Source organism: Macaca nemestrina, chromosome X (genome assembly GCF_043159975.1).
Source record: "Macaca nemestrina isolate mMacNem1 chromosome X, mMacNem.hap1, whole genome shotgun sequence".
In the NCBI taxonomy this organism is placed as follows: Eukaryota; Metazoa; Chordata; class Mammalia; order Primates; family Cercopithecidae; genus Macaca; species Macaca nemestrina.
In genome coordinates this window covers 43,556,253-43,572,512 of record NC_092145.1, presented here as the reverse complement: position 1 = coordinate 43,572,512, position 16,260 = coordinate 43,556,253, and the positions used below count along the sequence as shown (strand labels likewise).

Below are 16,260 nucleotides of genomic sequence, written 5' to 3'. Positions count from 1 at the left end.
TTTTGACACAGTCTCGCTCTGTCGCCAGGCTGGAGTACAGTGGCACGATTGTGGCTCACTGCAACCTCCGCCTCCCGGGTTCTAGCGATTCTCCTCCCTCAGCCTCCTGAGTAGCTGGGATTACAGGTGCACACCACCACACCCAGCTGATTTTTGTATTTTTAGTAGAGACGGGGTTTCTCCATGTTGGTCAGGCTGGTCTCGCACTCCCAATCTCAGGTGATCCACCCGCCTCAGCCTACCAAAGTGCTGGTATTACAGGTGTGAGCCACCGTGCCTGGCTACTTTTCAAGCATATCATTAAATCTTAATAACTGCTCGATGAGATGGGTTCCATTACTGTTTCCATTTTATAGATTTGGAAACAGGCTCACCAAAGTGAAGAAATTTGTCTAAGAATGTACAGCTAGAAACTGGTGGACTACAACTCAAATCTGGATGGGGCAGACTCTGGATGCCAAGTTCTTAACCACTGAGATATACTTTCTTTTTGGGAAGTGCACCAGCATCAGGAAGGTTCCCACAAAATGTGTAGAAACAGAAACAGAGCCTGATCAGGGCCTTGAAATTTTGAAGAACATATCCCTGTATATACTCAGCCAGGTCTTTGACTGCCCAGGTTTCTCTTTTGCTTATGTTTCCTGCAGAAAAAAAGCAGCTTTTTCTGCTTCAGAAGTGACCCTTTAGAGATCCTGCATTCAGCTGTGCAGGTCATACACTGCACAATTTTGGGAGCACATTCTAGCAGATGTGGGATTCCTGAATCCCATTGAACTGCTTGTCACCTTTACTGGGCGTCTCCAGAGATGTAAATTAAGCCTTGAGTCAAGGAGGCACAGATCATTCTTTTGGCCTGTGTCTTTCCGTTGGGGAGTGAGGGAACATTTACCATAATGTGGTGAGAATGGTGGTTTTTGCTGAGTTTAACCTGCAGTTTTCAGAAATAACTGGAACTAAGCCAATCAGAACCTCTATTTCTGAGCCTGGATGAAGATAGAGGTATGCCTTATCACTTGGGACATGGGAAAAGCTGCAGGTCTGTCCCCAGCTGGAATTGTTACCAGTATCATGTACTCAGATAGTCATAATGTGTGTTTTCTAACTTCCTACCTCACTTATCAGGAGCTAACTTTTAACTTCCCAAGCCATACTTCCATCTTACAGATAGCTTCTAAAAATCACCTCAGGGGTCACTATACCTGAGTTCCCTCTCACCTACTTCCTTGCACATAGCAGACTTACAAGTTCTTATGGAAAGAATGATTGAATGAACAAACACACCTGGCATGAAACCCCAGGCAAGTCTCAATCTCTGGAAGCCGGTTGCCTCATCTGTAACATTCAGATAATAGTGCCTACTTTCATAGAGCTCTTGTGAGGATCCAATAAGAGAATATGTTATGCAATTGTGCTTTGGAAAGTATAAAGCACTGTATTGACTATATTTATAAAATCCATCATCTAGGTAGATTTTCTTTCCATTAGATAATGCCCCTACCCACTGCCATAGAAATTTATTGATCTCTAAACATTAAGTACTTGCAGTGGATATAAATTGACATCATGTATTTTTTAACATAGTTGACAAACTATAGATCAGAGATTTCCCCAACATTTTCCCTATCAATCCGTGAAAAGGTATTTATTGAGCATCTACTATATGTTCCATATTTTACCAGGCACCAGAGAAATATAGAGAAAACCTAAAGCAGAGCCCATGTCTTTACAGAGCTTTAGTTCTCAAAGGTTGAAAATAGACACATTTTGAAGCAACTACAGTAGGAGGGGGTAAACTATGGCTTGCAGGCCAAATATGGACTGCCACCTGGTTTTGTATTGCCCATGAGCTAAGAATGATTTTTTACATTATTAAGTGATTGAAAAAATTAAAATAATATTTTTCATACTTGAAATTATATGAATTTCAAATTTCAATGTCAATAAGTACATTTTTTATTGGCACATAGCCATGCCCATTCGTTTCTGTACCGCCTATGACCGATTTTGTGTTACAATGGGTAGTTGAGACAGAGTCCACAAAGCCTAAGATGCTCACCATCTGGCCCTTTACAGACAACATTTGCTAACCTCTGAACAAGAAGACAATAAACTTGAGTTAAGTCAGCTTTGTCAGTTGCTCTGTCTTCATTTTAAAATCTTCCTGGAAGTCTTATGCATTAGCAATTAATTAAGTTGTCCATTTATTCAATAAATATTAAATGAAAGCCTACTATGTGCCAGAAAGTGTATCCTGGTTAAGGGTGGAGAGATTTCAGCAGGAAATATCTCTGAGTTGATTAGTGTGCTTGCATGAAATATATGAAATAAGGTATTAAGAGAAAAACCCTGTGGTATAACCTCCTAGAATATCCATTGGGCAATGGAAACTTCTCTATACCCCCAAGAATCTTTAGGGCCAGGGCAGTGGGAGGTCTGATGGAATCAGTTGAGATGTTTCTAATGACACTAGTCCAAACCTTCTTTAATAATTGGTGTTGATTTCCTAATGAATGAGGAGGCCTTTCCTTATGTTCTGGGAAACTCCTGATATGCTACATTTAGTAGGAAGGACTTTGAGATAAATACATTCCTTGACATGTTTTTGTGATTAGCTCACAATTTTATAGGCCCGGGAATTCTGTAAGTTCAAATACCCAGGGGGAAATTGGGATATAGAACAAAAGAGAGGAAAAAGCAAAATTCTGTGAGAAAAGAGAGAAATACAATGACTTTCCCCTGCCACATTTTTACTTAGATTTTTTTTCTATTTCGTCTTTTAAAGAAAAGCAGATTTACCTTGACAGCTGAGATAACGTAATTCTGCTGTCAGATCTCAAGTAAAATGCAGGGTAATGCAGTGGGTTGTAATCTTTGATGCTCCACTGAGTATTTTGACCTCTCTGTTACAGCTAAAGGACACCTCCTTGCCCTTCTGCTTCTTACACTGAGCCAGGCTCTGGCACAGGGCTGCAGTGACCACAGGAAGAGAAAGGGCCTTATTAATATTAATAACTCAGAACTCACATTTAGTTTTTACACCTTAAGTTTCTCAGAAATAAATAAAGTTTGTATCTCTTAGCTTTCTAGTCAAATGATTCCTGGTGCCCAGAACAAGGATTATGGGGAAAAGGCAGAAGCCGAAAAGAACCACACCCTCAGACAATGACCTTTGGGCCATGGACATTTGACTTGTCTACAGATGTTGTTTGTATCCTACGAAGAGAACATTCAGAGACCAATTTAAGTAGGAAGCCTAAGTATCCCACAAGGATGAATTCTTTATTTTTTAAGTTTTGTTTTAGGTTCAGGGGTACCCTTTTGTTGGCACGACCCTTCAGAGTGTTGTGGACAGTGGTCCAGGAACACCACAAAGAACAATACTTTCTGAACCTCAACTCTGATATTTTTTGAAATAAAAACACAGTCGTTTTTATCTCAGGAATGTCCATGGGTAATTGTTATTTTATGTAGAGGCCAAAGGTACCTTTGACTTGGGGACTACTACGCAGACCTGATTCTTTGCAAAACTGTGATGATGGTGACATTTTCCTTCAGTGCCTCCAATCTCTTTTTCTTCTTGTTGTCCCCTCCTCAGTATTCCTCAGGCACATTTCCCTTATGGTACCTCTCACTTACTTGGCCACATAGGAAAACCTGATCTCAATAAGGGATTGGACATACTCATTTACACTGAGTCCTAAGCGACCTACTCATAGCTCAAAGCATATTTGCATTATAACTGAGGACAAATCTTAATGTTAGGAATTTCTGCATGATAGTGAGAGGATGCTTGTAAACCCTTTGAGATGCTAAACTTTATGTATGTTTGCTAATATATGCTTTTTTCTTGTTCATGTTCATCAGATTGTCAAAGGAATCTGTGACCCATAAAAGGTTAAGGGCAGCCTTAAGGTAAAGAAGCAAAATGCAAATAGTGAAATTTGAAACTGTGGTCCCATGATTGGAGAGTCCATGTGGACTCCATGAGAACAGGGACCCACTCTATCTTGTTCACCTACCACCCTATTGTATCTCCACTGCCAAGAATGTAGTGTGGCACATAGTAGTGCCTCAATACATATGTTTATTAAGTTATTAAGTTTACTCATTTATCCATACAATAGATATTTATTCAATTTTTAATTTATTGTTAAGTGAATGAATGCAAGAGTAAGGGACATCAGCCAGCAGATGGGGAGAGGTATTTTTTGGGGGGGGCACTGGAACCTTTCTGTCACTGGCATTGTTGGTCTTGTCTCTGAGTTACTCAAGATAGTCTTCATGACAATTACCAATGTTCCTGATGTTCATCTGAGTCTGGGATCCAGAGGAGTAGCTCACATATCTGCCCTGTTTTGTTGCCTTTTAGGACAGGAAAAGAAAATCTACATCCTCTCATTTGTCCTCATCCCATTTCCACTTGCATCTTTGTCAGTCACCAAAATCATTAGCAGGTAGAAGCAAGTATCAAAGGATGTTGCTGCTGTTGGAAGCAGAGATTGCTGCTTGGCACAGACCTGCCAAAGTACACCCTGAGAATTTTGTGACAAAGAGCTCTCAGCCTCTCAGACAGCTTGCTGACAAAATCAGGAGCAGGCATTGATGCACAATGACCAAGAAATCTGTTGCTGTCTCAGACCACCAGGGGGAGGGCCAGGCCCAGGCAGGATGGGTAGGTCTGTCTGAAAAGTCAGCCTTTGGTGCCCCCTGCAGCGTTTGCAGAGACAATGCTCCTCCCTCCTTCCCTGAAGCTGGATATTGTACAGTCCATTTACTGGTGTGAGTATAATGTCAAGAGAGGCTTTAGGCACGCAAAGAGCTGTCTGGCAAAGAACAGGGCTGAGATGTCTCAAGGCAGGATATGTTAATTCAATGAGGAATTTTTGTCACGCGACTGAGCTTGGTAGTGCTGACCCATTTACTCCCTGTGGCTGTGGCTGTGGTTGTCTGCTTGCTCATTTGGGGAGGCTGGAAGTATCATGGGCAGAGTTGAGAAGAAACTGGATGTGTGAAGTCTGCTGGACACACTAAAGGAGAAAAAGAGAGCTAGTTGGTGTGTGTTGGGGGTGGTGATAGGGGATCTCAGCTTAGGAAATAAGTCGCTTTGTGTCCAGAACCAAGGGAAAGGCTCCTTAAAGGATCCTTCTGGTTAGAACCTAGGGAACAGTCAGCAAGTTAGTCAACCAAGGGGAAGGGTGAAGCCAGGGAAGTCTGAGATTGGGCAGGGGTCTGGTGTGGTTTGTGTATCAGGGCCTGGGAGCTTGAGATGCTGGCAGGAAAGGAGAAAGTGAGATATCTTTGTTACTTCGGTTCAGACAGACCTTATTAAGAGTGTGCCCTTGGCAGGGAGTGGTGGCTCATGCCTGTAATCCTAGCACTTTGGGAGGATGAGGCGGTTGGATCGCTTGAGCTCAGGAGTTTGAGACCAGACTGCACAATACGGTGAAACCCCATCTTTACAAAAAATACAAAAATGAGCTGGGCATGGGGGCTTGCACCTGTGGTCCCAGCTACTCGGAGGGCTGAGGCTGGAGGATTGCTTGAGATGGGAAGTGGAGGTTTCAGAGAGCTGAGATCATGCCATTGCATTCCAGCCTGGGTAACAGAGCAAGACCCTGTCTCAAAAAAAAAAAAAAAAAAAAAAAGTGTACCCTGGGGCAAGTCACTTTTATCTCTGTGCCTCAGTTTCCTTACCCATAGAATGTAGTTAATAACAGTACCTATCTTATAAAATTGGTGTGAGAATTTAATGAGATAATATGTACAAAGTGTTGTGTGTAGTGTTTGGCACATAAATGCTTAAGAAATGGTAGTTATTAATAGTAGTTATAATAGTAATAGAAAGCACTTAGTGCCTGGCATTTAATAAAGGCTTGTCTATATGCTAGATATTATTATTTCTTACATTCATATTTACTGACTTCTTTAAGCCTTAGTGAATGAGAAAGAGCACAGTTTGGGCCTAGAGGAGGTGCCTGGGGCTTTTCCAGGTCAGGCAGTCTAGGGTTCTGTGCTAAGCCAGGTAGACAGCAATGTGAGGACCCAGAGTTGGGATGTGGGAAGACACAAACGTACCTCATCTCCTTGTGTTATTTTTCTAAAGGTAGACTCTGCACTTTGTCATGCAGTTCCTAAAGATGCGACTACTGTATTTGCTTCTCCTCATTTTTGGGGCAGGGGGGACTTCACTGCCTATTGAAAAGATACTTTCCTGGGGAATTAAAGTATGGGAGTCAGAGAAGACTGAAGCCAATCCTTAGAGTGTTACTGCCTTTAATAAACACTAGGCCAATCCCCCCTGCTGTGCAAGCTATTTCCTTGCCAAAAATGAAATCTGATACCACGTCCCTACTTTTCTATCTTTCCAAATTTGACTGATTCTTCGAGGCTCAGTTCAATTTGTACTTCCTAAATGTATTTCACAACGATTCAGTCAGATACGTGTTGGTTGGGGTGCAGCCAGGAAAACAGAAATCACTCTAGGACTTTGTTTCATTTTGTTTTTTCTTTTCTCTTCTCTTCTCTTCTCTTCTCTTCTCTTCTCTTCTCTTCTCTTCTCTTCTCTTCTCTTCTCTTCTCTTCTCTTCTTTCTTTCTTTCTTTCTTTCTTCTCTCTCTCGCTCTCTCTCTTTCTCTTTTTTTTCTTTCTTTCTCTTTTTCATTCTTTCTTCGACAGAGTCTTGCTCTGTCATTCAGGCTGGAATGCAGTGGCACAATCTCGGCTCACTGCAACCTCCACCTCCTGGGTTCAAGCAATTCTTGTGCCTCAGTCTCCTGGGTAGCTGGGACTACAGGCATGCACCACCACACCCAGCTCATTTTGTATTTTTTGTAGAGACGGGGTTTCACCACATTGGCCAGGCTTGTCTCGAACTCAAATTCCTGGTCTCAAGTGATCCACCTGCCTCGGCCTCCCAAAGTACTGAGATTACAGGCATGAGCCACTGCACCCGGCCCACGCTAGGACTTTCAAATCAAGATTTAATGCAGGGATTGGTTACATGTAAGAGTTGAAAAGTTAAAAAGGGAATAGTAAGGCAACTTAGAGATTAGCAACAACAGGAAGCCCCTCTTATTCTTGGAGTTTGAGGGTCAACAGGAAGAGGTAGTGTTCTTAGATCCAAGACTAGTGCACTCTGGCTGGAGCTTGAGCCAAGATGGTGAGTCACTGAAAAGCTGGGGCCAAGTAGGGAGGAGATGGCTGGTGGTATTTGGAGGTGAGCCCCAGAGGAGCTACAGCTGCTGCTGGAGGCACCGAAATAAGTGAGGATGGGATGGGGAAGAAACACTCTAGCTTCTCCCTTCCTCCTACCATCTGATTGGTTATCTGCTCAGACACCAAAGGGCAAAGGATTGTGAGGAATGTTTCTTGATACAAGAAACAGGCAGGGAATAGGCCTGAGAGTAAGCAGCAAATGAAAAGCCTGGTTATCTTCTCTATTTTACAGAGAAGTCAAATGAGGCAGAAAGAGGTCAAGTTGCCCAAAACCACAGTAAGTGGTTCTCCAGGTTTCAAATCCAGGCAGTCTGACTACTCTTGAGCCCATGCTGTCTGAAATCACTGCTACTATTCTCGTGATAATAGTGCTATTGTTGTTTTACTCATGTCAGACTTTCCCTGTAAACTACAAGTTCCCTAATGGTATCAACTGTGTCTTTCCCCTTATACCCCTTACAGCACCTAGCTCTTGTAACTCTTACAGAATCTACCAGAAAATGTAAATTGTTGACTGAAATGAGATTATCAGCAGGTGTTCATAGATTCCACATTACCCAAGGGAGGAGGGCACTATTAAAATGTCCTCCATAGTTCTGAATGTTTTCTTTCTCCTCAGTTAAATGTAGCAACCCTTGATCAGATTCCAGACAATGGTTTGGCAACAGGGAAAAGCACAAGCTGAGATGAGAAAAATACCTAGATTGCTGGAGGGTATCCCAAAGGGAAGAGACAGTTATTAAAATTTGAAATGGCTTTGCTCCAATGTCATGATATTCCTACAGCTTGAATTGAGCAACTCCTTCACCTGAATAGAGACTACACTATTCCTTAGACTTACTATAGCTTCCATGGTTTGGACTGTTTAGTGGAAATGAAAGGTGGCAGGGTTTACGTTTTGTTCTGTTTTCTTAAGAGATGGCTCTTGGGAGCTGAGACACAGACAATAGGTATGTTGATGAAGCATCAGTGATTCTTATCCTGGAAGAAATTAGGGCAGATATTGGGCTCTTCGTCCCCTCAGGATTATAATGAGCCCTTTTATCCCTGGAACTGATAGGACAAGGAGACTGAACAGTTCAGAGTTGTGATAAAATGAGGAAAGGAAAGAAGGTCCGTTAGGGCCCTTGTAGTGAAAGTGCATTTCAGGTGCTTCTTGATCTCAAGGTAAGTGTCGACATGATAGTGTAGAGGTTCTGTGCGTGGGTCTTGGGGTTAGACTACCTCAATTTAAATCCAGACAGTACCACTTACTAGCATATGACTTATTAGCATATTGGGAATAATATAGTATTATAATATAGCACATTATCTTGATTTTTCTCCCATCTCTCTGGCTGTTCTTTCTCAGTCGCTTTGGATAATCCATCCTCATTTTTCCAACCTCTGAATATTGGAGTGCCCCAGACTTCATTTTCAGATCTCTTTTCTTTTCTCTCCACACTCACTCCCTTAGTGATATCATCTAGTTCCATAGCTTTAGATACTACGCATATGTTGGTAACTCTCAAATCTCTATTGCCAGCCTGGAACTCTCCTCTAGACCTATAGACCACTGCCTACCCAATGCCTCTACCTGGATGTCTAATAGGCATCTCCAATTCCACATGTCTAAAAGTCAACTCTGGATCTTTGTTTCACCTCCTTCCCCCACCAGGCCTGCTCCTTTCCTACTCTTCCCCATCTCAGTAATGAACAACTCCACCCTTCCAGTTACTCAGACCAAAAAACCTGGATGACATTCTTCACTACTCTCTTTTGCTCACACTTCACATCTGATCTAGTTCAAAATATATCCAGAATCTGACCACTTCTCATTGCTGCTATCATGACCAACCTGGCCAAAACCACCACCAGCTTTTGTCTGGGTTAGTGCAATGGTCTCATAATTGGTCTCTCTGTCTTTGCCCCTATCCCACTCTAGTCTATTCCCAATCAGACACAGCAATCTTACTAAACTACAAGTTAGATCATGTACCTCTTCTGCTCAAAACCCTCTCACGGGTCCCTATCATGTTTAGAATAGAAGCCTAAATCCTTCCAATGGTCCATGAGGCCCTAGGTGATCTGTCACTCACTCCCATTACTTCTCTGACTCCATCTCCTACTTCCCTCTCCTCCCTTGGTTACTCCACTCCAGTCATACTGGCCTTCAGAAGGCTGAAGTTAAGGTCTTAATGTGGCTGAGCTCTTATCTGGAGGCTCTGGAGAAGAATTTGCTTCCAAGTTCATATGTATTGTTTACAGAATTCATTTCTATAGTGAGAGCTTGGGCCCTCTTTCATCTCCTGCACACTGCCTGAATTTCTTACTACTTGCCCCACTCCATCTTCAAGCCAGCAATGCACATCAAATCTTCCTTGTGCTTCAGATAGCTGACTGATATGGTTTGGCTGTGTCCCCACCCAAATCTCATATTGAATTATAATCCCCATAATCCCCATGTGTCATGGGAGGAATCCAGTGGGAGGTAATTGAATCATGGGGGCAGTTTCCCCCATGCTGTTCTCATGATAGTGAATGAGTTCTCATGAGATCTGATGATTTTATAAGCATCTGGTATTTCCCCTGTTGGCACTCATTTTCTCTCCTGCTGCCCTGTGAAGAGGTGGCTTCCGCCATGATTGTAAGTTTCCTGAGGCCTCCCCAACCATGCAGAACTGTGAGTCAATTAAACCTCTTTTCCTTATAAATTACCCGGTCTTGGGTATTTCTTCATAGCAACGTGAGAATGAACTAATATAGTAAATTCATACCAAGAGTGGGGCACTGCTGTAAAGATACCTGAGAATATGGAAGCAGCTTTGGAACTGGGTAATGAGCAGAGGTTGGAACAGTTTGGAGGGCTCAGAAGAAGAAAGTAAAATGTGGGAAAGTTTGAAACTTCTTAAATACTTGGAGGGCTCAGAAGACAGGAGACTATGGGAAAGTTTGGAACTTCCTAGAGACGTGTTGAATGGCTTTGACCAAAATGCTGATAGCGATATGGACAATGAAGTCCAGGCTGAGATGAGGAACTTATTTGGAAATGGAATAAAGGTGACTCTTGCTTTGCTTTAGCAAAGAGACTGGTGGCATTTTGCCCCCTGCCCTAGAGATCTGTGGAACTTTGAACTTGAGAGATATGATTTAGGGTATCCAGCAGAAGAAATTTCTAAGCAGCAAAGCATTCAATAGGAAGCAGAGCATAAAAGTTTGGGCTGGGCACAGTGGCTGACACCTGTAATCCCAGCACTTTGGGAGGCCAAGGAGGGTGGATCATGAGGTCAGGCGTTCGAAACCAGCCTGGCCAACATAGTGAAACCCCGTCTCTACTAAAAATACAAAAATGAGCCAAGCATGGTGGAAGGCGCCTGTAATCTCAGCTACTCAGGAGGCTGAGGTAGGAGAATCGGTTGAACCCGGGAGGCAGAGGTTGCAGTGAGCTGAGATCATGCCACTGCACTCCAGCCTGGGTGACAGTGTGAGACTCCATCTCAAAAAAAAAAAAGTTTGGAAAATTTGCAGCCTGATAATGTGATAGAAAAGAAAAACCTATTTTCTGGGGAGAAATTCAAGCTAGCTGGAGAAATTTGCATAAGTAATGAGGAAGCGAATGTTAATCACTAAGATAATGGGGGGAAATGTCTCCAGGGCATTTCAGAGACCTTCACAGAAGTCCCTTCCATCACAGGCCCAGAGGCCTAGGAGGGAAAAATGGTTTCCTGGGCTGGGCCCAGGGACCCCCTTGCTGTGTGCAGCCTAAGGACTTGGTGCCCTGTTTTCCAAAAGATCCAGCTATGGCTAAAAGGTGCCAAGGTACAGCTTGGGCTATGGCTTTAGAGGGTACAAGCCCCAACCCTTGGCGGCTTCCATGTGGTGTTGGTCCTACAGGTGGGCAGAAGACAAGAACTGAGGTTTGGGAACCTCCACCTAGATTTCAGATGATTCATGGAAATACCTGAATGTCCAGGCAGAGGTGTGTTGCAGGGGCAGAGCCCTCATGGAGATCCTCTGCTAGGGCAGTGCAGAAGGGAAATGTGGGGTGGGAGCCCCCACACAGAGTCCCCATTGGGGCACTGCCTAGTAGAGCTGTGAGAATAGGGCCACTATCCTCCAGACCCCAGAATGGTAAATCCACTGACAGCTTGCACCATGTACCTGGAGAAGCCACAGACACTTGACACCAGTCTGTGAAAGCAGCCAGGATAAGGGGGCTGTACCCTGCAAAACCACAGAAGTGGAGCTGCCCAAGGCCATGGGAGCCCACCACTTGCATCATTGTAACCTGAATGTGAGACATGGAGTCAAAGGAGATCATTTTGAAATGTTAAGGTTTAATGACTGCCCTATTGGATTTTGGACTTGCATGGGGCCTGTAGCCCCTTTGTTTTGGCCAATTTCTCCCATTTGGAATGGGTGTATTTACTCAATGCCTGTACCTCCATTATATCTAGGAAGTAACTAACTTGTTTTTTTTTATTTTACAAACTCGTAGGCAGAAGGGACTTGCCTTGTCTCAGATGAAACTTTGAACTTAGACTTTTGGTTAATGCTGGAATTAGTTAAGACTCTGGGGGACTGTTGGAAAGGGATGATTGTGTTTTAAAATGTAAGGACATGAGATTTGGGAGAGGCCAGGGATGGAATGATATGGTTTGACTGTGTCCCCACCCAAAATCTCATCTTGAATTACAATCCAAGTTATAATCCCCACATGTTGGGGGAGGGACCTCCTGGGGGGTGATTAGATCATGGGGGCAGTTCCCCCATGCTGCTTTCATGATAGTGAGTTCTCATGAGATCTGATGGTTTTATAAGGGGCTCTTCCCGCTTCCCTCTCACTCTCTCTCACCTGCCACCATGTAAGACCTGCGTACTTTTCTTTCTGCCATGATTATAAGATTAATGAAGCATCCCCAGCCATGTGGAACTGTAAGTCAATTAAAACTCCTTTCTTTATAAATGACCGAGTCTCTGGTATTTCTACATACCAGCATGAGAACAGACTAATACACTGACATTCCCTTCTGCTACCAGTTGGAGAAAACTCTGCTCCTAAGACTTATGTGATTAGATTAGGCCTACCTGGATAATCTCCCTGAATACTAACTTCAATTACATCTGCAGAATCCCTTTTGCCACATAATACAACGTAATCACAATTGTGGTATCTCTTCATATTAATAGTCTTGATTATTAGAGTGGGAAATCTAGGGGGAACATTTTAGGGTTTTGCCTACTATAGTGATATTCAGACTGTTTAAGAAACTAGTCAATCCAAATATAGGCCAGTTATGGTGCTGGAGCAGGGTCCTAGATTCTACCAGCTGTTCCAGATGTTACCCTTTACTTGCTGGATTGTGGGGAGGTCTGGGTATGTCGTAGAAGGAACAGCTGGAGTGACAGCTATTTACCAACTGGTATGGAAATGTTTCAATATTTTAACAATTGAGTAGCCATATCAGTGCGTAGCAGTTGGTTATCAGTCCAGCTGATAGAGAGTTAAAATCATGGTATTGTGTGTGAAGTGCTGCTTTGAAAGTCTCTGCTTTGAGAATCTGAGGTTGGTCCTAGATGACTGGGGGTGGGTGGGGAGACCACCTGCCCTTCTTGGCACTTAGATGGTATGCAACAGCCCTCTCTAGTCCTGCCTCTTATCCTGTGGTGCCAGGTTTGTTTGGATGAATGTCATCATTTGCATGAATGTCTTCTGCAGTGGGAGAGTCCATTCATCATCTGGGCCTCCAAATGTTGCCACCCTAAGGGAGACAACCAATTACATATATTTGGACTCTCCCCAAGCCATCCAGCAGCTGTGGCTCAGTGAAGCAAGTGCTGTTTACTTATTTTCAGCATTAGAGCAAATGCTCCACAGCAGCCAAAGAAACCAAGGGTTCTTATTAACTTGCTGAATAAGGCTTTATCACAGACCATTATGAGCACTATGTTTTGGGAGGACTAATCTTAGGCAACAGAGATGCCCATTGTGGGTGGGGTAGGGGATAGGAATAGGGCCTAAGGTAATGAACTTTGTGGGACTGATCTTATCTCTTCCACCTAATATTTTTAAATGGATGAATCTGATTAACACGGCACCAAGGGCAGCTTTGCTTGATGGAGCTTCTGCCTATACATCAAGGACAGCAGTGACAAGGTAGATGCATTTTTAAAAATGTCATTGGGAGTAATAAGGAGATTGAGGGAGATATAAGAATAAAAGGAGAAGTAAATAACTGCTAATTGCCAATAACAATAATATACAATATGGCCAGCTTCACCTGCTGATGCTGGGACCACAGAGCACAGGCTTGGAGTGATTCCTGCTTCACTGTATGTTAAGGATAACTCTATACACCACTGTGGTAGAGCCTCCTCTGACATGGAAATACAAATTGCTACAGAGCCATATATTCACATCACCAGCAGCTCTGAATCCCGCATGGAACACTGATAAAGAGCTTAACCCTTCAAGGGATTGGTATTACCTGGTGTTCTTGAGGACTGTCCTAGAATGTACACAAATTAGATTCACAGTGAGGCATGTCGACAACTCAGTCCCTACCTAGACTGAATCAGCCTGTGATACCTTTATAATAGGAGAAATTTGTCTTCAGTGGTTTCCCTTTCTGTAATCTTCCTCCCTATACCAAGGACCTTGTAAAAATTACATTCAGTACTGAAGCAGAGATGTTGCAAATGAAATTAAATCTACTGTCTGGTCCTTATCACTTAAGCAGATCCAGGTATTTTTGGAATCAGGTTGTCCAGTATCAGCATCCCACTGGATCCCACTGAATCCACTTACAAATGGTAAAAAACATCCCATGGGATCCAACAGCAGTAAAGATATTATTCAGAATAGTTGGCCATGACTTCAGATTTATGAGATGGTATAGACTCCATTTAGCTACCATTGGTTCCCTCCCAAGCCAATGTGTTTTCTTTGGGTGCAGCAGTAGGTGGCATTAAAACAAAACTTACTACCAGCAGGTGGTGATGAGAGCTGGAGTTGATTATTTTCACCCTTCCTAGAAAATGTCACTGAGCTCAGTGAGAAGGACCACAGCCCTGCATTAGGTGACAAGAAAAGCTCTCCCTTTTCTACTGTCACAAGGAAAAATCTGCTGTCAGACACCCAGTGAAAAAACTACAAATACCTTTGCATGAATATTGCCATCTTTGGCAGGGGTGAAGGATAGAATGCCAAGCAGAGGGGATGGAAAAGTCAACTCCTGAGACTCCATGCCTGCCCCTGCCCCCTTATAGAGATAGACTAGGAGTGAACATAAATCATTTCAGAGTTCTTGGCCGAGTTGTTTGAATGAGGGGGAATGAATGAATGGAACTGAACTATATTGCATTTCAAATGCAGTAGAAGAACAGAATTTCAGTGCTGGAAAGAACCTTGTGAGCCTATCTTGTTAATCTGTAGGCACCCAGACTCATAGGATGCCAGAGCTAGCAAGGATATTAAAAACCATTGATTTCAAAACCCTCACTTTTTGGATGATGACACTGAGGCTCAAGAGGGGAAAGTAAGTTACTAAAGACATACAGTTATAAACCACAGAGCCAGGATTAGAGTCCCTGGTTTATTAACTTCAAATCTTTTTTTCCACTACAGTCCTCTCCCTTCTCTACCACCTAAATACCTACTATCTAAACTATCCTAGCAGACAATTTTATATCCTAATTTTTTAAATTCTCCAATAACAGAAATTCTATAGACCCACCTGTGAGAATATATTTATTACATTGCCATTTATAGTTAGGAATTTCTCCCAAATAGGTAACTCAAAAGCCTCCTGCTCCATTTCTTTTTGGTTCTGTTCTTAGTGGAAATGGATCACATTCACTATTAATAATATTTAAGATGTGGACAATGTGTATGTATGGGTATGTGTGTGTGTGAGCGCATATATATATGTGCATATGTATATATATACACACACACATATATATACATATATATCTAATCTATGTATATGTAACAAATAATTTAAGCTTCTTTTCTATAGGCTAAATAACTCCTCAGTGGCAAACCAAATCTGAGAAATAGCATCTAGAAAGGAAGACAAGACTTGGGTTTTTTTATTTTGTACTTTCTCTGCTACAGCAAAAACTTTCAGCAACAGACTGATCCAGAGTGGGTATTCTAGCATTATAGTAGGAACTACGCATCCAAATTTACTAATGCCTGACTAAATCAGACCTCAGGTAATGAGGACTCCTTTGCTGAAACTCAATTTCTAGGAATTATATGCAGATTAAAATAAAATAAGCTAAGGTTGGATAGCTACTTTGACATAAAAAATCAGGGCAGGGACTGAATTGATAATGTATCCTACACTTTCACTATTTCTAGTCTAGGGTAATCAACACTGCTGATCTAAATGGTAACATGATGGCGCAAAAAAATTCAGCAATGGACTCTACTTAAGAGTGTCTCACAATGGAGTGCAGTTACTTATATATACTTGATTGAAAAATAGCCACTGGCTGGGTGCAGTGGCTCATGCCTGTAATCCCAGCACTTAGGGAGGCTGAGGTGGGAGAATCAGTTGAGGCCAGGAGTTTCAGACCAGCCTGGGCAACATATCAGGACTCCATCTCTATTTTTTAAATAGGAAAAAATGTAGTCCCCTCCCCTCTCTGTCTCTCTCTGAGAAGACCATCCTTGTCAATATGATTCTTAGTTTTCGGAGGGAGATGTTTGCAGTGAAGCGGGAGATAGGGCTCTCTTGGCTAGAGAACCAGATCAGCTGAATTAACCCTGGAGATGAGTGAGGTGACACATTGTAGCCAAATTGTGCTCAAACCCCAAGTTTTCCACTGAGGCAAGAAAATTGATTCTGAAATTTAGAAATATTTTCAATAAGTAACTAGAAAATCTTATTCACTAGAATAACTTATATTAAATGATCAAGATTCTATAGACTGAAAGTCCAAACTCAATTGCATTGGAAAGAAATAATTCACTCTAACAACTAGGAAAGCTAATGTAAATTAAATGAGGCAGACGAACTCTTTCATTGAGCTTCTAATGGACTCCATGCCAATGTT

The 16,260-nt window shown here is 42.5% G+C and overlaps 1 protein-coding gene across 2 annotated transcripts in view; it reads right to left on the bottom strand.

Annotated features, from left to right (window-relative positions):
- LOC105490484 (transient receptor potential cation channel subfamily C member 5) overlaps positions 1-16,260 on the bottom strand; it is a 327,334-nt gene that overhangs the window by 52,871 nt on the left and 258,203 nt on the right. The gene's annotated exons all lie outside the window — the stretch shown is intronic.